Raw genomic sequence first — 24,005 nt, 5'->3', positions numbered from 1 at the left:
AAGCTTCTATGTGTATATATTTATAACTGTAAATATTTAAATCATTTTTATTGTATTAGTATATTATTTATTTAGTAATTTGATTCTATTTCTGGCCGCATATATTTTTATATCAAACTTCTTGTATGGAATTGTCGATTTTCTTGTTTGAGAATAGCAACAGAATATAAAAATTGCTTATGTGAAACGCGAGGAACGCTCTTCACACGACAGACATTTCTTCGATTTTCTAGAAGCTAATGTCTTATACAAATACCTCTAAGAGATCATCCAATTGAAGTTTTAGTTGATATTCAACTGCGAGATTTAGCTGAATTATGTGTATACTCTGCAAGTCATTCTGACAACTATTGATACTTTTTGAACATTAATTGGAAAGTGTTTAAATCTGCGTCCTGCTTAAGTTATTCAAGTTACTTACTGTGCTGTTTATAACTGATTTTTAGAATAAATGGTTAATTTCTTCCTGTGCATACGGAGTGATCCACCAGAGAGATATAAACGAACGGATAGCTCGGAACAATAAATATATATGTATATATCCTAAAATAAATATAAATCCTAAATATATCCTGTTGAGGAATCGCCTTGCTTTGACACCACTTTACTTTTAACTTTAGATGCTTTAAGTTTATTTTACTTAAATTCTGCAAATTTTAGAATATATATATTCTAAAATAAACATAAATCCTAAATATATCCTTCTATACATATATTTTTACTAAAGTAATATAAATTCATATTTCATTCCTTGCAGCATTGGCACAAGAGAAATATTTAATTTTACTTACCTTTACCTTTACTAATTAGTTTCTAATGAAATAGTATCATATATATATAAACGTAAAATAAATATTCTTAAATTTGTGATTTATCGTGATTTTAACTGTAGCGTATTTCGTGGAAAATGCAGCTTACTGTGTGAAATATTAGTTCTTAAAATAGAGGCTTGGTGACATATAGCGAAAAACCAGCCGAATGGGGTTTTCGCTATATGTCTTTTTTCGGAAGGCCGTTATGAAGAACTTGCATTATTCTTTTTGTATTTTGTGGCGAATTAATAATTTATGACTGAGTGTATATTTCTTCACCGTTTTTCTTCGCAGCGAATGTACGCTATAGGAGTTTCAAGAACGTACTTATTTCTTCATATTGTGATACAAATATAAATTTTTAAACGTTTTTATATCGCACACAGTGGCTCTGTTGTATCATTGGAAAATATAAAGTAGATTTGGCATTATTCCTCGCTTCTGATACTGAGTAGATATTTAGTGTTAAAGATTTATATTGACATAAAAATAATAAAAAATTATCTGTGTTTTTATGTGTGTTTGAAGCTTTAAAAGCAAAGTAAATTACACAGTTTTCGGAATTTTAGTGTTTCATTTATTTACTTACTTCATAAAGGATTCGGAACACCCTGATGGTATAGTTACTTAAAGAATCTGATACTATGCATGATAACGTAATTTATACAATAAAATTATAATATTCTTAGCTAAAACAATATTTTAATACTTAAAAAGAAATATCATATATAAAAATATTAATACTTAAAAAGGAAATAGAAAATAATAAAAATCTAGGTTTTTTTTTTAATATGCAGATATTAAGTTCCTTTCCAATGAGCATATTATTTATTTCAACGTATATTATTATATACGTTTCCAATGAGCATATTATTTATTTCAACGTATATTATTATATACGTAATCATTATTTTTATTATTATATTATTTCGTTTTATTTATTTCAACAGTTTTCACTACAAAGGCAACACTTTTCAACAGTTTTCACTACTTTCGTTTTCGTTTTCTAGAAACGTTTTCTAAACGAAAAATATCGCATTGTCACGTAAGATATATCTTTCCCCTTTTTCAAATACAATATAAAACGCACCAAAAGCTTTTATAATAAATAAAACATTAGGTCATTCAATTGCGTGTAAATATCTTTATCGTATTTAGATTTTTCTGCTAAAACAGTTGTTTACTCTGATCAGAATTTTATATATTACTGATTAATTCTTAGCTATCAATCACTTAACTGCTGAACATATCGAAAACATACGTTCAGTTTCCGATGTTCCGAGTATTATAGAGTCTTTGGAAAATAATCTTATTTTATCAAAAATTGTGCAATATTTAGCCTGGGAATGCAAAACTTAATAATTAATCAATAATTCATGTAAACTGTGCGAATTGATTTCATACGACTGTTCTACGCAAATGTATTAAAAGTTAAACGCTAATAAAAATGAATACTCTATATTATATATTTTGGATTCTTTAACGTACTATTCAAAACTCCATCACTAGGCTAATTACTAACAACTGTACGTTGGCTGAAAGATAGGTATTATTATATCCAAGCGAGACACATTTTGAAGAGATAATTATTATAAGTGCATTAATAAAACGTGGTATGATTCTCGAGAGGCCATTATTATCAGTACATTAATTTTAAAAGGAGTATATTACGAAAAAAATTAATTATATAGATATTTTGAAATTTAAAATAACTAGATGCCTTTTCAAGTTTAAACAAAGAATTAAGCCATTGAGTAATGTTTCCCTGAATTCTACAAGTATATTTCAGAAAACATTTAAAAGTGGAATAGCTTTTTCTTATAGCTTGTAAAGTGGATAGTGATGATTTTTTTTACTGAGAAACAAACACAATGTTTCCTAAAATAGTTGCTTTTAAATGAAGGAAACAACAATGGAATGCAATTTTTTGTTAAAGTTTAATTATTGCTACAGTTAAAATTCATATAAAGTTGAAAGAAATATGAAAATCGTATTTAAGAATAAGAGAGAGAGAATATAATATGACTTTTGTAGTGGCATTTATTTTTTGGATTCAAGATACCATACGTACCTGACAGCAGAACTCCACGTCAATATCCTCTCTCATATGATTTTTTTTTCTAAATTTTGGTATCATCATTATTTTTTTCTCAAAAATCGATCAGAAGACAAGTTTTGATCGAGGTTTTTTTTTCCACGAAAGCTCATTTTATACGGACTTCCGAGATTTGAAGAGTACAGAATAGCCCGAATTCTTCTCCGAAAAACCGCTGAAGTAGAGGCATTGCACCATTCCATCGCATTTCTGAAAGGAATCCTCTTTTTCTGACGAAGATGATAGCTAAAAAAAAGGGAACGAAGAAAAGCGGTCAGAAGTTCCTGAATTTTGGACGTTCGGCGCAAGAGTGCTGATACGGGACGTTAAATTTGACTGCGTGATTCTATCAAGGTCCACAGCCCGAATCCTATTTATGGAGGTTCGTTCCCTACGACTATAACTTATGAGGAGGCGGAGGCCGGATTCCGTCATGCTGAGAAGACAACTTGTGCTGTCGGAAGTGTGGCTCTGCACATATATATAAGATGGCTGTAAATGTCCCCCTACCACTTTACGCGTTGACAGTTTTATAGCAAATCGTTTTGGCTTCTCGGTAAATTCCTGGAAGGCAAGTTTCTATCGCAAGTAAAAATCATTATTATTTTTTCTTTTTGAGAACATCTGTTCCGGTATTCTGTTGATACAGAATTTAATGTGCAATTTAGAAGATTTTACATTAAATTACTTGACTAGATTTTTTTGTTGTGTATAAACACATTTTAAAATAGTGATTAAAAGAAATTTACTCCCGATATTCTGCCATGCATTTGTGCAAAGAAACAAACTAGCATATTTACGCTACTTTTTATGTTATTGGCATTTGTCACAAATTCTCTACCCTTATCATGTGGAAAAAATGTAATAACAAACATTCCAGTCAACAAGTGAACGCTATTTCTTAGCTTTTTGAATTCAGTATTTTCGTGAATAAAATTATTTCGGTGTAGAGTTACTGCAACATAAAACTGAAGTAATGCTGTACTAAAATTTATTGCAAAGCTAGAGTATTCAAGTATTATTTATCTAAATCGCGCGACTTAAAATATTTTAGGAAGAAGCAAACTAACTAGCACAAAGCATTTTTCGTTGAAAACATCTCAGAAATAATATTACTTTATCATACGTTTGAAATATTTCATAAGCATTCACACTCTTACGTTTTAGAACGTGTCAGGAACATACGTAATATGCGTAGTTCTCTACAAGCTAGATTAGCCCATTCTCCAATTTCATATGTTCTGTATCTAAATATAATCAATCACTTTAAGATTGCAGTTTTGCATGATATAGGGGATGCCATCATTACTTTCAAAAGAGGATTGCGACTTGTTGCAACCAAGCATGATCGCAAACTGTGACGTATGTATATAACTCGCCTTAGAGTTTCGAAAGTAGCATTATTTCGTCCATGTGTGAATGCATTTAAAACCTATGCCAGTTTTAATCTTTCAAAGTTATGCAGAAAAAGGCCATGATGCATTCAGAGTAATAAAGCTGAAAAAATAAATAAAATATTGGCGATAGATACATCCCCCAGCCACGCAATTAGATTAAACCTGGAAAACTGCTCCAAATAAACATTTATTTCTTATACCCATTAGCAGTAGTATTACTTTATTACAATTTATTTTAGTGCTGTTGCTCATCTTCCTTAGACGATTGCTTCACTATCCTTACTTTCTGTATGGTGAGAAGACAGATAGATACCGTAGATGCAGAACATATTCTGTTTTCCTAGCAGTGATTTGCTTCGTGTGGCCAAGCATCTTCACATGCCAAGGTATCAAATTCAAACTTCAGAAGTCATTTACGTAGCGAGTACTAACTGCTGGATTGTCACTTTTCTCGAACTAAGACATGAAAATTACTTCTAAATGATTGCTTATGTAAAGTGTTTTTATAAAAATGATCTGTCCATTGGCATCGAAACTATGGCAAACGTTTAAAACGGAAGCTGCAGATAATCATCAAAACTTTATTGTATTTCACATGTAAACTCACGAGAAATAAATCTTCGAAGTTAGTTCTACAGGAGTAGTTTCCGTCATGTTTTTATTGCTACATAATAAAGCATATGGTTACAAATACAGTTAACGATTTGTGGAAAATAATGAAGAAATTCGTCTCATGAAATGGTTTATTTATCTTTAGTTATATCAATATGTGAAAATACTCATTCGGGTTTTGTTTATTGCATATGCAGTGACAGAGAAAAGTATTTGAAAACTGTATGTTTTTAAATTAATTGACATGGGGATCGGATAAATACCGATTTCAATTTCTTCTTTGCATTTATACAAGACTTCGGCGTAAAAAGCATAAGAAACGAATTAGACAATTTTACCATATTTTTAAAGCTTCGATTATATTCATACAGCATAGTTTAGATAATGCAGTTGCCATTCTTTCCAAAATGTACTGGGCAATTAACGCGTTTAGTTGTTTTCGCATGCAAATAATTGAGGAGAGAGGTCTAATACGTCTTCAATTAAAAATTTAAACTTCTGTCTAAAATTATCTAAATATTTAAAAGCATATCCACTTAAGTTTCTTTAGAAAAGACTAAAATAAAATCTTTGGCTCAAAATATACGGATATTTTCTGATACTTTTCCAGTAGTAAAGTGTTGTAATAATAAATAAACCCTTGAATAAATTTTTAAATTCCAGCAAACATAATTAGGAAAAAATTTTCAAGAGCAGATATCTTTCATAAAAACAATTGTAACAATCAACTTATTCCTTAATAAGTAGCTTTATACACGATCTGTATTTTTAATTAATAATTAGTAACAGATGTTTTATTTCTTTCAAACACTTTTTTTAAATATGGAATTTTCTCTTAACTATAAACTGATATTACAGACCGGAAAAAATTGACTTATTTTAAGAATATTAAATTATTATTACTCGTTTCAAGAATGATAAAATTTAACTCTTCTTGAATTGAGGAATACATCTTTTACATTCACTTACTAATAAACGCAATGTGTATAAATACATATTTAACTTTGCATTAATTTATTGCCGTTAATAATTAAAGGACTGTATAAGCCTGGTACTGTCTAAGGAGTCAAATTTTCTGGAATTATAAGCAGTATTTTACTCATCCCTAGATATAAATAAATAATTTTTGCAATTTTTCTTAGACCTGTTAATAGTAATTCAATAAATTTATGGCTCTTTTTGTGTGGAAGTAATCTGTGTAATGGCTATGAAATCAGTAGAAGGTCGAGGAATGTTTCTCATAAGGTGATAATTTCCTGTATTTTCTTGACCTGCAGTTGTATCTAACCTATCAGTTTGAATGCTATATTCTGGCTTCGTATAGACAGTCAGGCGACTTATCGCCCAGTCTTAGTTTGCCAGTGAAAATACCTTCGGCCTCAGAAGGAGGTTTGAAATAAACCTTTTTATTAGAACTCCAAATTATCAACTTACCCTTATTGTGTAATTAACAGAACAAGTCCTGCCTCATACAAGACTTAACAAAACATGAATTTAAAAGTAAAACTTAAGTAATTAAAGTATGCAATTCACAAGACAAAGCCCAGTTTTAAGCTTTGACTCAATTTTATTGGAGTGTTCGATACGAAATTCATGAAGCGTTCTAATAAAATTACAGAAATTTGTATTTAACCAATATTAAAAAAAGGGAAAATTAAAAAATGGATGGAAATGAAATTTTTAAAATGTGTTATTATACCTAAACAAATCGAAATTCACTACACATAATTATTAAACACCTTGTAAATACAAAAACTATCCTGCAACGAAAGACATAGCTGTTCGCAGGATTATACTGGTACCAGACTGTTACTCGTTTTTATAAATATGCTCCTCTCGTCTTCAGCTTAAAAGTTATAAATTCTGTCGAATAAGGAAAAATTATAAATAAGGCCTCCATTCTGGGAGCTTATTCCCTTTCGCTTCATTTTGCTGGGAGCTTCATCTTTGCTCAAAGTCTGATATTATCTCAACGGTTAGAATCTTTTTTTGCTTAGACGATTTGTCTTTTTGATCTTCAATTACCTTTCTATAATTCGATCACGCATAAGCTAACAAGTGTTCTTCAAATTTCTTTAGTTTCCTGGCAACCTCATGAGATTTCTTTCTTTTTCTCTTCAATGCTAATGGCTTATCCTCATTCTATTTTTACAAATAGCTTTGGTGTTGGCTTGACAAAAGCACATATAAAAAATAAACGAACCGAAACGAGAAAAAGATGTAAGAAAAAAGAGTGTAGGAGCCAAGTTTGTATTTGTCCGCCCGAAAGGACAGAGCGTGGGGCTCCTCGGTGGGCGTAACACAAAAACGGGGAAAAATCTATTATTTTCAGGAACCCCAAAAAGAAGGGACTTAACTTCTACTTCCAAGGAAATGCAGTCAAGACGATTTTTCTTTTCGATCCACGCGCTCTGATAAAAGGAGATTACCGGTTTACCACCAACGAAACAAATCTTTCAAAGCAGGTAAAAAAAGCAGACTAAAAATAAGAGGGAAAAAATTTCTATGGAAAGTAGTGTCTCAATGGAGTTTCAAAATAATATTTCTAGAAGCTGTTTGAAATGCCAAGAAAGGCTTCGGTGGCTTGTTAAGATACTCAGGTGAACCTTGAAGAACACCGAGCCAACATTCTATAAAAATATATTTATATTCAGCCGGTGAAATATATGTTGAGGGCATATCAGCTCTGAAAAACACCTTTTTCAATCTCCTTACTTGAGATGTGACTGTTTTACCTTTCACTAAATTGTAGCAGACGCCATATATATGCACAGATTTTAAAATGAAAGTAAATACTATTTTTCATGCGAATTCATGCAGTATCGAACATGCATTCCTAACTTTTCTTTAAAAATAGCAGTGAAAGGACTAAAAGTAAAATACTCCTGTAGTTATAATAATGATAAGTTACTGTTTGTTTAATTTTGACCTGTTATATTATATTAATCATATTAATATTAGTTACGAAGAAATAAAGCATACTTCAGTACTATGAAGATAATTGCATGTCTGGAAAGTGTAATAATAACAATAATAATAATAATAATCTGAAAGGTTTCAGATTTTACATTACGACCAAAGGGGAGTTTCTTTAACGTTTTGTGTCTTACCTTTATTTATTAAATATTATGTTCTTCGCACTTAAGCCATTAAATTCATCGCAAAATAAATTTTAAATGAGCATAGCTTTAGAATTTCCGATACACAATCTCGCGTTCGGAAGATAAAAATGCTCTTTCCGTACTGTGTTGTCATTGCTCGCTTTGAAATGTTAGAGTTTGTAAATCAAAAATTCGTTAAAGTTTTACAAAATATGGACTAGATAATAAAAGAAAACTCGAAATTCCAGATTTGGGCTTCCAGATGCCCATATTCGGGTGGAAACGTCCAGTATTCAAAATTTGATGGCTCAAGTTACTGTTGTTTTATCACATTGCGAGAAACATACATACATTTATACAGATTCTCCATTATTTAATTTAATTAAATATAATACAGGGCTCTAATATTTGGTGCCAACAATTTGGAAAGTGAGTCGACATTTATAGTGAACCAACGCAAAATGCCAAAGCGAAATTAATAGTCCTTCTGGGCAAATTGCCCTTTAGACTAATAATAATACAGCGATAAAACAAACCATGTAATCAGCACGACTGAAAATATGGAAAATAAATAAGATCAGAAGCTACTTATGTCAAATATTGAGCAAAGATATTACTATTTTCTTCTTTCAATGGTAACAATGTATGAATAATTTAAATCAGATTCTTTTGGAGAGCTGATTTCGTGTAAAAGAAGTCTAAAGAGTGATTTTAGCAAATTTAACATCCATATGAATGGATATAATTTGGATTAGTGAAATGTAGTAATCAATTCTTCTTACTTACTGAAAGGTTTAGATTATCCCTCATACTAAATTTAAAATTATAAACCATTGGAAATTTTAACTGTTTTTTCCCCGTTTTTAAAATGTACACATGGACCTGAAGTTATAAGATTGCGTACAGAAAATGAAAAGCTGGTTACAATAAGAAACAAATGAAAATTTTAAAACAGAATAACAAAAGAAAAAAAGGTTGCTATGAATTAATTTAAATACAACACTATGCTTTTATAAATCCACTAGTTATAGCCAGTTTTCTTAAAACGTAATAATGCATTTTGATAAAATTCAAATATACTCAAATGGAATCATTAAAGAAATAGAAAGTAAGGAAATTTAGTTCAATTATACAAATAGAGATGCTTCTCCCTAATCAGAGAAGAATTTTTTCAAACAGAATCAGACACGTTTATACATACTGAAACACGAAAACTCCTTATAGATTCGAATCGCTCCTACTCCGGAAATCGAAACTGGTAGGGAGCTGGTCTCATCCGTATAGTAGTCTCCAGGGATCATTCAGTGCTCATGCAAATGGCGCCATCCGTCTGTCCGACAATCGCTGGGTCTTCACGTAGTAAAAGGAGTGTTTTGAATTTATAATAAATGGATATATTTTACAGAGTTTATTTCCTTTATTTCATGCATGCTTTTAAATAGTCCATATTAACACAGCATGACAGTATTTCTAGGGTGGTATTGCAATTATTTTTTAATAAAGGAGTTAATGTTTAACAGTTTGCCTAAGCAGGCTCTTGATTCTTTGACAAAATCCCCGACTTCTTGTTTCACTTTAAGGTAAAGCATTATCAAATTACAATGTAATTTTTCTTTCTGATCTGAAGTACTTTTCATTGCATCTCACCCAGATATTTCTGCCTTGTCATCATTGACGAATTTGACTCTTAAGATTTAATTCAGACCACTTATTAGACAAGTCTTAAATCTTTATCAAAGATATGTAATTGTTTTCAACACTGACTGTAATGCCATTTTACAATTGTCGAAGATTAAAATTCATGTGCATATTATGTATTCAGCTGGAACTTTTTATTAATAGCAACTCCCAAACATGATTATGAGAACTTTGGATTCAGAAACATTTTTAAAATTAAGTTCATATTTGCGTGAAGAAAACGTCCCACCTTAATCTGAAGAAATAAGCACATTGTTAAAATTTATACGAATTTTTCGTAACTGTTTTATTAGCTAATTAATGTCAAAATTGAGGCACTTTTATCTAATAAATTCAAATTACACAATTTATATGTTGCGAAATATAAATTTAGGTTTATCTGTAATTTTAACAAAAACTTATTCAACAGCCTATCGTCGAAGTACAATATTTTTGCTTTCCATATGCCCTGCATTGTATTGTACGATTATAAAAATCTGTACGAAATCGAAAATATCAAGACAATATAGTGGTTAGCGGAAGCTGAGTATAAGGAGGAAACTAACCCGATTACCGCTCGAAGTTGTAGGTGTGTCTCTCCCTATTGCGGATACGCTTTTGATCTACCATAGTGCATAGTGCACCACGGGCAACGCTCCTGGGGATGAGATGGCGAATAACTGATGAATCTTGCAATTCGTAGGAATATTTCTCAGCAAGGTTTCAGGCATTGGAAGAATTAAACAAGGTGATTCAAAATATCTTGCAAAAAAACTTACACACGGAATGAAAATTGATTTAAAGATTGAATTTCATTTCATATGCCTTCAATATATGATAAATTCAATACACCGATTTTTGACTATTTTAAGTATATCTCTTGATTCCTATTAATCAATATAATCCATGTTATGAGGCCTCATATATCCCTGAAATATGTTAACAGAAATAAAATCCGCTACACCGCTTACAATACCGAAACATTCATTTATTTCCTGTACAATTTCACTCAAATCATATGGCGTTTTTTCTTTCCTTGATTATTTGTAATAAATGACACTAATAATGCATACCCCGGGCTTCCTATTTAGGATTATGAAACCAATTTATATCTGAGAAATAAATTATCTTCTTTTGGAAGTTTTGAATTACTGGTGGTTAAAGTTGCAGAATGCTGGTTCACCACGCTTCGATTCCTTGAAAGTTAACTACTTTGGGCATCAATTCGAGCAGTTTCTAGTAGAAAGTAACCCACGATGGTGTGCTGTATATAGATCTGAAATGCTTTGCCATGATTAATAAAGCAACCATCTGAGTAATTTATATGCATGACAATCAACTATGATAATTTTTGCAAAGGTGTTTTCAAAATATATCCGGAATGTCTAATCTAACTGAGCAGGTTCCAACATTCGCAAAAAACTGTTTAGTCAATAAAGTTAAAAAAGAGTTAAAAGAGAGAGAGATTATTTATTTACTACTAGATTCTGAAACGCCTACTTAAGGATATGAGTACGCAAGAGTAGATTCATGAATCTTGTCTTTCTTAGGAGTAATCAGTAGACACCTGTGGGTATATCTGAACCACTTTTAGAAAAAAATCCAGAATCTAACTTTTATAATATCAGCAGTCAATACTAAAATTAACGCGATATGGACACATAACGAAATTTATCTGGAAGAACATGAACATCACGCATACTTCTAGAATCTAAATCAGCGCGATGCATCCACGTTCAAGGGGGGGAAAAGAGCGATCCTACACTTTCTGTAATGGTAATGAGGGTCGATTGCTAAAAATCAGTAGCTGGGTGCCGAAGCTGAATAAGAAGTGAAGATAAGCGACTGATGTCCAGGGCGTGGTCTGAAGGTGCGTGGGAAAAAGGAGTGTCCAATCCTCGATGTATTTTTCTCACTTTGATAATTAAATAGGTAAATCGCGTATCACTGCTATATTTCGAAATAAAATAAGCAGAAGTTTGGCATTTTACTCTTATTTTAGATCTCCATTTTCGAATACGCCAGGTAACAAGATATGATTCCTGAAGAAATATTATAGGAAAGTACATTCAGATGGAAATGATATCAAGAGAATGAAAGAGATTCAAAAGAAAACTTTTAGTTACTCGAATCATTGTTTGGATTTTCCTACTTGCTGGAAATCAAAAGTGGTACAGAAATTGTAATATTTGGTTAAATACTACCCTCGCGTTAATTGGATAAATAAATATCATTAGACATAAATAAATCTGGTGGTGCAAGCAATTGTTCTCCATAATATTTGTAAGGGTACTGCCCTGCCCTAGTAACTTGACACCAGGGGTACACGTTTGACTCCTCGATATTTAAGAATTATGAATTTACCGTTATTACTGAGTTTCTATTTGCATTACAGTCAGGAGAGAGCCTGAAGTTCATAAAGACAATCGCAGAATATAAAAACTGTATGTCCATTTTTCACGTTCCTGTGTTTCTATCTCAAAGCATAAAGAATGGTCTGTACTTCAGCCTGAAATGCTGAATTATACTTTTGAAATAAATCCTTGTATTATTTATCTGTACACCATGAAAGTAGGCAACATAAGCAGAACCTATGCACTCTCCAAACCCAGAGCCATCAGTGTAAATATCAAATTCATGGATCTCTGGGAGATTCTTAACAAAGGGAAATGATATTCTATGCAAGAGATGAATCAAGCCTCGAAATATCTCGAACGTATCTCTTGTTACTAATGAATCTGCATACCATTTCATTTCCGTGTGATGAGATCTTGATAAAAATTTGTATAAAAATACTGAAATAGCAACGAGAGGGGCAGACAGGCAACAGGATACAGGCAGGCAACTTCCATTGATATAGTCCTAAACAATCTCGTAATGGACAGCATCCAGCTCTCTCTATATTATTCAGTTTTAATCACAATCTTAATAATTCGGCCCCTATAGCACCCCCGGCACCGATACCATGCATTGCAGTGGGAATAAATGCATTTCTGTAAATCTCTCCAAGGGTGAAACTTTTCAAAGCAAGGACGTCTGAACCAAAATAATGTTTTTTCGTTTATTTATGTCATTAAAATCTTTAGAAAAATTCAGTTTGGTGTCCAACATACTACCCAAATAAGTCTAACTAGAAAGAAATTTTGTTTTATGATCTTTACATTTTAAATTTGGCTTTCTTGTCTGTTTTCCTCCCCGGAGGAAAATAGAGCATTAATCTTTTCTAAATTAAAAGTAAGCCCTTCCACTTAACGACAACTTTCCAAAATAAAAATAATTTCCTGCAGTTTTCTCTACAGAATAATCAAATATGCAAATCATGAGATCAGCCGCATAACAGGTACCTGTACCTGTCAGAGCCTATAGGAGGAGACTGCGTTATCAGTTTATTTATAAAAAATATTCCATAACACTGCCGAGCCGTAGGGCCTCTGAGGGCATCCTTTCCTAATATCCAAATAAGACATACAGGATTCAGATGAGACAGTAAAAGCAATCCTTTTGTTTTGAAAAACATCCTTCAATAATTTAAAAACTTCCAGGGGAATTTTTAGATCAAGCAGTGTTCCCATGAGGAAGGGCCACCGAACACTATCAAAAGCTTTACTGATACCAAATGAAATCAGTACAACGTGACTGTGACTTTTATTTTGTTTTCACTAAGTTTAGCATGTAAATAAAGAATCGTCGGTCACCCCTTAGTAAAACCATATTGTCCGCTGGAGAGGATTTCATTAATGACCAAAACATAAAACAATATATTAGACAAAAACCTATAAAGAATATTTCCAAAAATCGTTTGTTTACATATACGTATGAATTTATATTTCTCCTTTGGAATAAGGGCAACTCGAAAGACTTTCCAAATGTCTAGAAAAACTGTAAATTTCACGCATGTATTACATAAAGTTATAAAAATTAGAGTATAAATTTAAAAAAAAATACGACAGCCGTGGAAACGTCGTCCAATCCTCCCTACATTTATGTTTTAAATTATCAATAATCGATTTGATTTCATTAAGCACAAAATGCTCCCTGCGAGCACTACAATTTTCTTCGTTTAAGACATCCAAAGTTTTTCTCTTTCATCCTCAGGAGAAAGTCTATGGCTTCCATAAACATTTCTCTAGAGACAAAAGAGGTCTTTTCTCTGACAATTCTGAGGTCTAAGATACAAGTTTTCTTTTTAAATTTATTGGAAGCAATACTATAGAATCCCTCATAATAATGTCTGTTCCCGAAGAAGAACTCCCTCTTAACCTTCGTTTTAGTCTTAATAAGAATTTTTCTATAAATAGCCAGTTCTCTTTTATATTTTTCTTACGAGTTTTATATCTCCATTCAAGCCCTTACATTGGGCAATCTTACTTAAGGCACAATTTCTAACTCTCAGATGATTAACTCTCCAGCTAATTTGTTTCATCTTAGCCATTTTGATTTTAAAATATTATTCATAGCATATATAAGAAGAGTTCAAATCCTTGAACCGAATTATTTACATCATCACTGTATCTGGAAGAGCCTAATCTGTTCTCGAAGCTTCTTATATGAATATCAATTTTCTAGCATAGTTTATTTATCCTGAAAAAACCTTTTGAATATCTCACCTTGCCATTCTTAAAATCTTTCAAATCCTTGCATTTTAAAGAGCAAATATTATGGCCACTTAAGAAGTCCAGCTCCAAGATATCTAACACAACAGCGTTAAAGTCGAAACCAACTGAGCAAATAACTAATTCAGTGTAGCCCACCTCAGAGCTAAAGAAATAATAGGCGATGGTCAGGATTCTTTAAAATCAAATTGTTATCATACAATCTTGTATTAGATGTTCCCTATAACCTTTAAAAGGTTATAACCTATAACCAAAAATTCCAATGTTTTCCGTTGAGATCTCCAACAACAGTGAAAGCTTTATAATAGTTAAACATATTCTGAAGCCATATGAGGTGGCCCTGAAGATCTTCCCCTGGGGAAAAACAAACTGTAATAACTCCCAGAGAGCTGCCTTGCATATTCAGCGAAATGGCTACAATAGTGTCAGAGCAATAGTCCACTAGACAGTGTATAGATTCAAGCGTAGCATCAGTCCTGTCGGTCCCCCTTCTTCATGTAATTATTCTCCAAGGACTTTTATGTAAGCAATTTTTCTTCTATACAAAATGGTTCCTGAATTGTAGTAACCTCAGGGATCGACAGCAAATATTTATCAGTATCAAAAAGTTGGAGTGCTGCCGATTTACTTTAAATTTGATTGATAAATTCATATTACCAAACTCGTGATTTCGTGTAGGTCAGAAATCAAATATAAATAAAATTAATAGTTAAAAGCAAATGTCTATGTAAAATCTTCAGTATAAAATCTTCAAATTAAAAAATCTTTATACATATCTCTTCAAATGAATTAAAATGTTCAGCTAAAAAGAGAAGGAAATTAAAATTCAATTAAAATCGACCAAGATTTTCAATAATAATTCAGTAATAAAATAATAGTAAGTTAAAATTAGGCAATAATTTATATATACACAGATTAAATTAAGATCAGATCAAGATCGCTGCCCAACTGCAGCGAAGCAACTTAAGTTTACACCATCCAGTCCATATTGTTTCGTACATATTTAATCTCCTTCAAAGAGATGGGCAGCTTCTATCAAATGCATTATGCAACAAATCAGAATTCGTTTCAAACGTATTATTAGAATTCTTACATTTATTACAACAAGGGGTTCCATTTATAAATTCAATTTTCAAATGTTGTAAAGAGCAACGAGCAAACATTGTTTCGTTCTTTCAATTCCTCTTTACATAAACAAATAACAAACATTTTGTACAGGTTCTAGGCTGAAATAAAAGTTTTATTTCATAGCATTTCCAGCCAAGAGTTAAGAGACCATTATTGAGCATATCTGCCTGGCAACATTTCGTCACTTGAAACACGTAATGTGAAATTTTACGATCAGACCTACCTGAAAAAGGAAGCGAATACAGTCGCTGTAGCAAAAACAATGTTCCCCTCCCCCACACAAGATCATCATTATTTATTGAATTACACATGTTATATGTAACCACACGAAGGCTAACAAATCATCTTCCAATCATAAGTATATTATTCAGTGATTCCCTTTTATTTCTTTTTTCAAATCTCTGAACTTCCTCCTCATCTCTCAATCTAACCACTGATTCTTCCTTTTTCTGTTAATAAGTTTTCTTAATATTAATTTTAAAATCATGCCGTTGTATAGAGTTTGACGACTGATTTAAAATATTAGTTTCAGTGTTACACTGTCGTAATGGAACTTCATTTTTCAAATTCCTTTGCTGATTTCACAGCCTTGCTCATCTTGCCACCTATTTTTACAACGAAAGTTTCCTTTGATAATGTTTAATATTAGAGATATCACTTCAAAATTCTAACATTTTATCTCTAATTATCTACCTTAGTTTTTCAGGAATTCGACACAGTGTAAAAATGCTTTTAATTTTACACATGACCGCATGTATATATATTTGCGGGAAAACTCACACACACACATACCTCGGCAGATATATATGACGGGATGTCATAAATGCGGATACATCAATAGAAAGATTTATCACTGAAATTCTAAGTTCTTCAAAAGCATTATCAAAAAAGAAAAGGAAAAATATATACCGTTTTGCTGCATTTTTCTAGTGCTTAAATATACAACATACCACTGCTTTAAAACTAGTGTTGCTTTAAGTTGCAAGTAAAAAGAAAACCATCCATCATAATATATTAGCAAGTGATTCAAGGTCCTTAGGCTCCGATATACGAGTAAGGTCATCGATCTTCACGTTAATCTTTATTACACTTCATTATCGGATATATTATTGGATATATTATCATTTTAACGGATATATTAAATCACGTGTTTTTTTCAGAGATGCAAGAATAAAAATTATACTACGGATTTCAAATTTTGCAAATAAATTTAGTGAAACATTCCCGACATTTCGTTGTACTGTTTAGAAAAAGCAAAAAGTATCGTTCAAAAAATGACAGCGATATAACTCAGTATTTCCAAATGATTCCAATTTTACAATTTTTTTAGTTTATTTAATATTATTTAGTTATAATATATGCTAAACGTTTTTCAGTACCATGAATTAAGTAATTTTTAATTAATTATTACGTTTGGAATTTAGATATCTAATGCTCTTTTTTATTATATTGGATTTAAAAAAATTTAGTACTATTTTTATGAAAAATGATTAAAAATTTACGGTATTAAAAGTTTAAATTTTTTTATAATTAAGTTAAATGAAATTAAGAAATCAATTTAAAGAACTGCAATTATTTTATTTAGGTAAGGTTTAATAAAATTACTCTAGTAATAATTAGAAATGAGATTTTTGATTAAAAATTCGAATTTTAGGAATTTTGAATTCTTTTAAGGTTGAGGTAAATGTAGAGAATGAAAAAAATTTTGAAATATTAGTACAGAAAAATGGCTATAAAATTGTGTTTTAAGTATAATATTGAAAATATTTAATATTTTGATAGTGTATGTTATTATAATGAAAGAAGAAATAGGAAAAGTTTTCGGAATTGAGTTGCTTAGGAGTACTGTAATTAAAAGTACAACGTATTAAGGAATATTTTGAATTATGGAAAATAACGTTAAAATTTAAAGATAATGGTATGTTAAGGGTAGAGTACGATGAGTGAGTTCTAATTCAGAAAAATAGGCCTACAGGCCTATTTACAGGTACCTCTGTACAATTGTTCCTTTTACCATCCTTTATGCAAGATAATGTTCAAAGTTCTGATTTTATAATTGAGTGTAATTTTTTATAGATTATTATTATTATTATTGTAACGCATTAGTGCAGTTTACGAAAGACAGTTACCTCGTACAAGGAATGGCGGCCTTTTCTGCCACAGCAGTCCTTGGCCCTGGTCTAGAACACACTAGTTACTTCAAGTGGATATGTTCTATAGTTGTAAACGTTTATTTTGAAGTACTGCGGGGCGAGACTTTCAGTTTGGTAAAATAAGGAATTGCAAATAAGAGATAATAGCACAGAAACCCTAATTGCACCAATATTACTACTATATTTATGACGTTAAAACGTATTTTTTAAATAAGAAAATTTGCATAGCATAAAATTTAGAAATTAGTTGTGACTAATTTTAAATAGTCACACTAATTTTAAATAATTTTAATGGTATTAAAAATTCTTTTATTTCAGACACTGTATGAAAAGTTTTAAAAGGCCTTACCTGAACAAATATGATTGGACTCAAAAACGCAAAGACATTTAGACCGAAACTTTAACAGGACTTTAAAATATTATCAAATATTATATTTTGCAATTACTGAAATAATTATTTTGATCAAAATTTTATGATTTGTATTTCCTAAATTGTGTTTCTCTTCATCTGCTAATGCTTTAGCGCTTTATCTTTTAAAAAGGCTTTTGCGTCGCCTTATCTTTTTAAGGGGGGGGGGAAGTACGTAAAATGCAATATTAAATATATGCAAATATACAAGTTAAGCTATAATATTATGTATATACAAATATAAATTATATATATACATAATATTATATTATTATGTATATGCAAACATAAAGTTTAAATTTGCAATAGCCCTTTGATGCTTAGTTTTAATTTGGGTACTTCCCTTCTCTATTATAAAAATAGTAATAACTATATCTGGACTGCCTCATTTCTATATCAGTCCATTTTCTGTGACTTACATAACGCTGATGACGTTGTCAAGTTGGAATTAACTCAAAATTTCGAGAACCGATACTCCTCTTAATAAGCTGCAATATTGCATAACTGCTCCCTTTTGCTATCTACTCTTCGGCCTAGACAGACTGCTGCTTGCTGCTTTTATTCTTACTCTAAAGCTATCAAAAACGTAAAACGTTTGAAAAGAGCACGATTAGAGGGTCAAGTGAATTGTGGTTGCAAATATCAGTTGAAAAAAAAGAAATATTTAATCTGCCTCAGCTGCCAAATTTGCTCTTCATTATGGATCAACATCTTAAATATCCACGCAATCAGTATTCCTACATCATTACATCTCAGTCTACAACATTACTTATATGTATATAAATACTCATGTGTAACGTGTATACGAGACAGTTTCCCTTAGAAAATCCTCCACGAAGGCATCCCTCCCCTTAGGCAGATAGCCCTAGTGTACTTTGCCGTATTCTCAATACACCAATGTATATAAATACATAAAAAAATAGTTGAATTGTAACCTGAAAATCAGATTATCAGCCACATACTTTCAGATTCAATGGTAAAATGATGCTAATTAATTAATTAATAATGATTGAGTACTAAGATGTATAAAAACGCCAATAGAAAGCTCATTTAAATGAGTAAAATTGGTTAAACTTTTTAGACATAAATAAAAACCAGAAAAAATAACTTAATGAACTTGGTTTGCAATAGAATAAGCATTCAATCAAAATCAAAGCCAAGGAGAAAACATTAAAACCATTTTTCAAAGTATGTGCTACAGAGTTTTCTTTTTATTGATGTAAGTATATATATTAAAATAAAAGCACATGAAAAAAACATATTATAGCATGGTGCGTATAATCAGAATACTAGTTCAATATAGCACTTTTACTTGTTAAACAGGTTAATAGTGAGGCAAAAGATAATCGTATTTTGGCATAGATTTTGAAATAACACTATGAATTTCGATAAAGATTAGACATAGGTTTCTCTTCTTCAGCAGCAAAGACATTTTTGCTCCGAAGGAAGAAATCAATAAAGAGATTCAAATTCTTTATCCAAAAGTTGCCTTTTTGCGTGGCATTAGTTTTATATTGGTGTGTTTCTGTTCCTTCTGAGTGGCTAATGATTATTATTTAAGAGATTGCAGTTCAAGAACTCAAACAGCAATCAAACACCACTTTAACTGAAACTACCTACTGCTTAGCATTTCAAGCTTAATTTTTTAAAGCTTCTATATTTCAATAGCATAAAGATATATAGAAATTTAGCACCAAATGCAGACAAGTAAATGCTTCTAGAGCAGAAAAAGAAACTACATTTCACAAATTTAACATCTATTCACGTTTATTCAATAAAGAAACTTAATAGAGATATAAACATAATTTCAGAATGATGATGTTGCAAAAATGTTGCCGCAATCAATTGAGATTGAGTATTTTATCATCAGACTGAATTGCAATACGGTAATCCCTCGACTATACATCACCATAATATTTTTATTACCCTGCACACTATTCTATCGCAATAAAATATTTTAAGCTTGATGCAGGTTTTTCCTCAAATTACACTGATTTTATTATGAATATCTCTCCTTTATACATTGATTTTTGTTGTTCTTTTATGACGATCTTTAACTGATAGAGTATCGTATTTCTATGTATTTTAAGAGAGGATCCACAAAGAAGGAAAACCTTAACCACCTTGAGAAAGAAAGACCTGTCTTTTCGTAAATTCTTACAGCTTTCTTAAAAACCTAAGAATAAATTTACCTCTGTGACTTATTTCACTAATTTGACAGTAAAGTAATTTCGGAACTGTAAAATCATAACGAGTTCACGTACTTTATCACGGCGAAGAGCACATTATTGCGTCTATCGTTAGCATGGGTCTACGACAGCTTGTTGTCTACGTCAGCTTGTTGGTAACAGTACGACTAACAGTACCTAGCTTGTTGGTAACAGTACAACTAACAGTACCTAATTGGTAACAGTAGCTAGCTCCCTCCAAATTTGAAGGATAATTGCCCGAGGGATGAAAACAATGATCTCCAGCTCTTTTCATCCTGCCATTAAATCACTTGAAAGTACATTTGTCTCTTTTTGCATTTTAAGTTCTCCGTACGCCGCAAAACCTCTTTACTCTTAGAACACCCAAGCCATACCCAGGATTCGAACCCAGGTCCAATGTCACTGCAACCAGCAATGCCAACCACGATCCCACGATCAGGGCGTCAAGAATAATTTTTGAGTTGTTTCTAACGTGCATAATTATCTCATAGGTATTAAACACACCAACACCTATCGATTATTAACAGTTACTGCTCCACCGTTTTGCATTAGATAAAGTTATGACCTTGTTGCCATTTCGTTCTGAGCATTAATTCTTGTATTACAACTGAGGATTTTAGGCTAAGAGCAATTACAAACACTGCTCCGTTTCTAGATTTATGCAGAGAAGTTGAGGAAATTTATTGATAATTTTAATTTTTCACCACCAGTTATAGAATATATTCCAGTCTTACCGAAAATCTATTGTGTAGTAAGCAACAACTGAAAATTACTATTTATTTGAGATGAAAATTCAGTTAAAATTTGTCTACTTTTTAAAACCTCTATAAGAATACTCAAAAATCTTAAAAACAAAATAAATTTATATTTTTCTGTCTACTTTAACTTGTGACAACAACATAAGATATTTTCTAATAGTAAAGGCTATTAACTATCTTAGAATTGTATATACCAAAAAATAATCTGCATAAGAATTATGATCATCGGATTAATTTGCCACAACTCTTGGATTAAAAGAATACTCTCTTATTAATCTCATTACACACATTCTTAAAGATAATGTTTGTAATTATGTCGAAATATTTATAAGTTATTTATCAACATACGCGGCAGACTAGCCCAGTTTTTCTTTTAAAAAATGATTACTCATTTTTGATTTCCAGCTACGTATAAAGTTTAAAAAATTCCAATTTGTTACATAGCTCTTTAAGGACAGAAAAGGATTAATGTGAACCAAAGTAAAGTATGGTTGATAGTAAAGTAAACAAAAATCAGAATTGCAGTAAATCAATGCAATAATACTAAACATTAAAAATTAAATGCGAATTTTCAACTTGCATTTCAGGTTATTTGGTTTATTTGATTATGACAAAGCACTGGAATTGCTAGCTGACTAAGTGAAGAGATTACTTCGTGGATGTCATTAGGTGGATGTCATTCGTGGATGTCACTTGTACAGTCATTAGGTTATTTTGAAGCAAGATACATGAAAAATGAGCAATACCCTCGCCGGTACTTGAACCTTAGCCTCTAGAATACGCGCCGAGTGTGCTAACTGTTACAGCACGAAAGCATGCCGAAAGGAAGGAGAAAATACCTTGTAAACTTTCAACTGGAAGCTCGCTCGTATCCACGTTACACATGAGGGAAGCCACAAAACACCCAAACAGCCAGCCTGTTTCTCTGGAATCGAAGCCAGGTCGAACTACCAGCTCTCAGCGACTTTACTATTCGACAGCTGGTGGGTCAAATAGCATTTCAGAATTGCCCAAGTTTATTTAAAACATCAACCACTCCTAAAATGCTCAAGTCACTCCTTCCAAAAACCAGTAAAAATATAAGTACAAAAGCTACATTTTGGGACGAAACAAAATTAAAATCATATTAAGGAACACTCTTTTTAATGCACTCAATTTAATTTTAGCGATCCTAAAAGGCCTTATTAACTCGATTAAATATATTTAACTAAATGGAAAACTACAAAAAATAAGAAAAAAGTAACATAAATGGATTTAAAGAATAAAAAACAGAATAACGTAAATGATCATCAAGTCTAAAAGCTCAGTTCCATGCCTACTTCCTCTGCTCATATAGCATGCAAAGTGTAGATAACTTCCCCAGCTTGTGAAGCAGTTCTTTAACGACCGTATAGAAATGATTTAGGATAATGGAAGTTGCTTAGGAAATAAAGCATTTTAGAGGCAAGGAATAGAATGAAGTGAGCTTTCTGGAGAGTTTCCACCTTACTGCGAATTCCTACAGGCACTGAAACGGAATAGAGGATGTTCAGCTTTAAGAGTATTTTGCGTTGATAAGCGGAAATGCCAAGTACCCCAGAAATTCCGGAATTTACAGCACGCTGGATTCTCCTAATTCGTTTAAGTCGAGACACAAGGAAGCAGGCTTTGTGTTTAGTCTTCAGATGTGCTTCTTCCGCGGGAAGAACTCCAAGAGATTTCAAGTTTTCAAGATCCAATTACTTACGATGATTTAAACTTTCCTCTCCTGGATTAATGCTCTAATGAAAATTAAAAAAATTACAAAACAGATAGAGCTGAGTTGTTATTCGCTTAAATCTCCCAATTTTCACATTATCTCATAAATTGCAATAGAAAAAGTAACTATTTTCGGAAATAGAAATTCATTCTCAATTAAATTTGTAAAACGATATATCTGTAGTTAGGAAACATTACCCTTAAATATTGGTTGCACATGTTTCTTATGATCATTACCAACATATGTCGAGAAAATGCATTGAAATGGCAAAATATTTTAAGTGTTTTTTTTTTTTTTTTTTTCAAAATATTTCATTTACAAACTTTCATATCATTGCATTGTTTAACACTTTCATATTATTGCAGTGATTTTTATCTCTCCCAGTAGGGGTTACATAATTTAAGCAAAAAACGAAGAAAAACCCTTATAATAAATTAAACAAATTTATTGTACTTTTTACCCTCCTACCACTTTGACGTAATTCACCTATTGGGATACTGCTTCGCTTGAAAGTTTATTATAATGTATTATTCAAGAGATATGCATTTGAGATAGCTAAAGGCAAAACTTTAAGCAAAATAAAAGCAATTTAAATCAATATCATCTATGACTTAGATAGGAAATCAGCACAAATAATCAAGAATAAAAGATACCTGAGTTATAAAATGTTCAAGAATTAAGTAAACCTTCCTCTTATAATACGATATATTTCATTACCCATTTTCACACCTGTTTCAAAACTCATATACAGATACACATTTCAAAAATATATAGCAAACGGATATTATGTTTTATAAGACCTTAAATAACGCACAAACTTATAAAGAAAAGAAACATATGTGTTTCTAATTTATAGTCAGGAGCGAAGAAAGTGAGTAGGATGCGATGACTTATACGGATTTATTCTTCATACGGTTATAAAGTATTTTTCCCGCCTTCTTAGCACGCCTTCGTGGTGCAATGGTCAGCACACTCGACGTGTATTCGAGAGGTCCGAGGTTCGAGTCCCGGCTAGGGCACTGCTCATTTTCCATGTCTTATGCTAAAAAAAACTAATGTCTCTACACTTTTATTACTCATACGGATGCATTCCTGTTACAAACAACAAAGATACTGGAGAGCATAATGGTATGGCAGGAAGGAGCATAGTGGTATGGCAGGAAGGAGCATAGTGGTATGGCAGGCAGGATTACATAGGATACCCGGTGTGCACTATTAGTATCAAAACTATGTCTCATGACACAACTGAATCAGAGGCGAGGAGGTAAATATAGTTTAGGTATATTATATGAATACATTAAT

The 24,005-nt window shown here is 31.6% G+C and overlaps 1 protein-coding gene and 1 non-coding gene across 4 annotated transcripts in view; one reads left to right on the top strand and one right to left on the bottom strand.

The window, feature by feature from the left end:
- LOC118184298 (protein O-mannosyl-transferase TMTC2-like) overlaps positions 1 to 24,005 on the bottom strand; it is a 797,990-nt gene that overhangs the window by 748,727 nt on the left and 25,258 nt on the right. The gene's annotated exons all lie outside the window — the stretch shown is intronic.
- TRNAT-UGU (transfer RNA threonine (anticodon UGU)) lies at positions 23,650 to 23,722 on the top strand. The gene has a single exon. It is a non-coding gene; the product is annotated as a tRNA-Thr (tRNA).

The sequence above is a fragment of the Stegodyphus dumicola genome, chromosome X1 (assembly GCF_044657685.1).
Source record: "Stegodyphus dumicola isolate Sdum_Otavi_A_Nest chromosome X1, ASM4465768v1".
Taxonomy (NCBI): Eukaryota; Metazoa; Arthropoda; class Arachnida; order Araneae; family Eresidae; genus Stegodyphus; species Stegodyphus dumicola.
The sequence above is the reverse complement of the archived record's forward strand: the minus strand, read 5'-3'. Positions and strand labels throughout refer to the sequence as shown.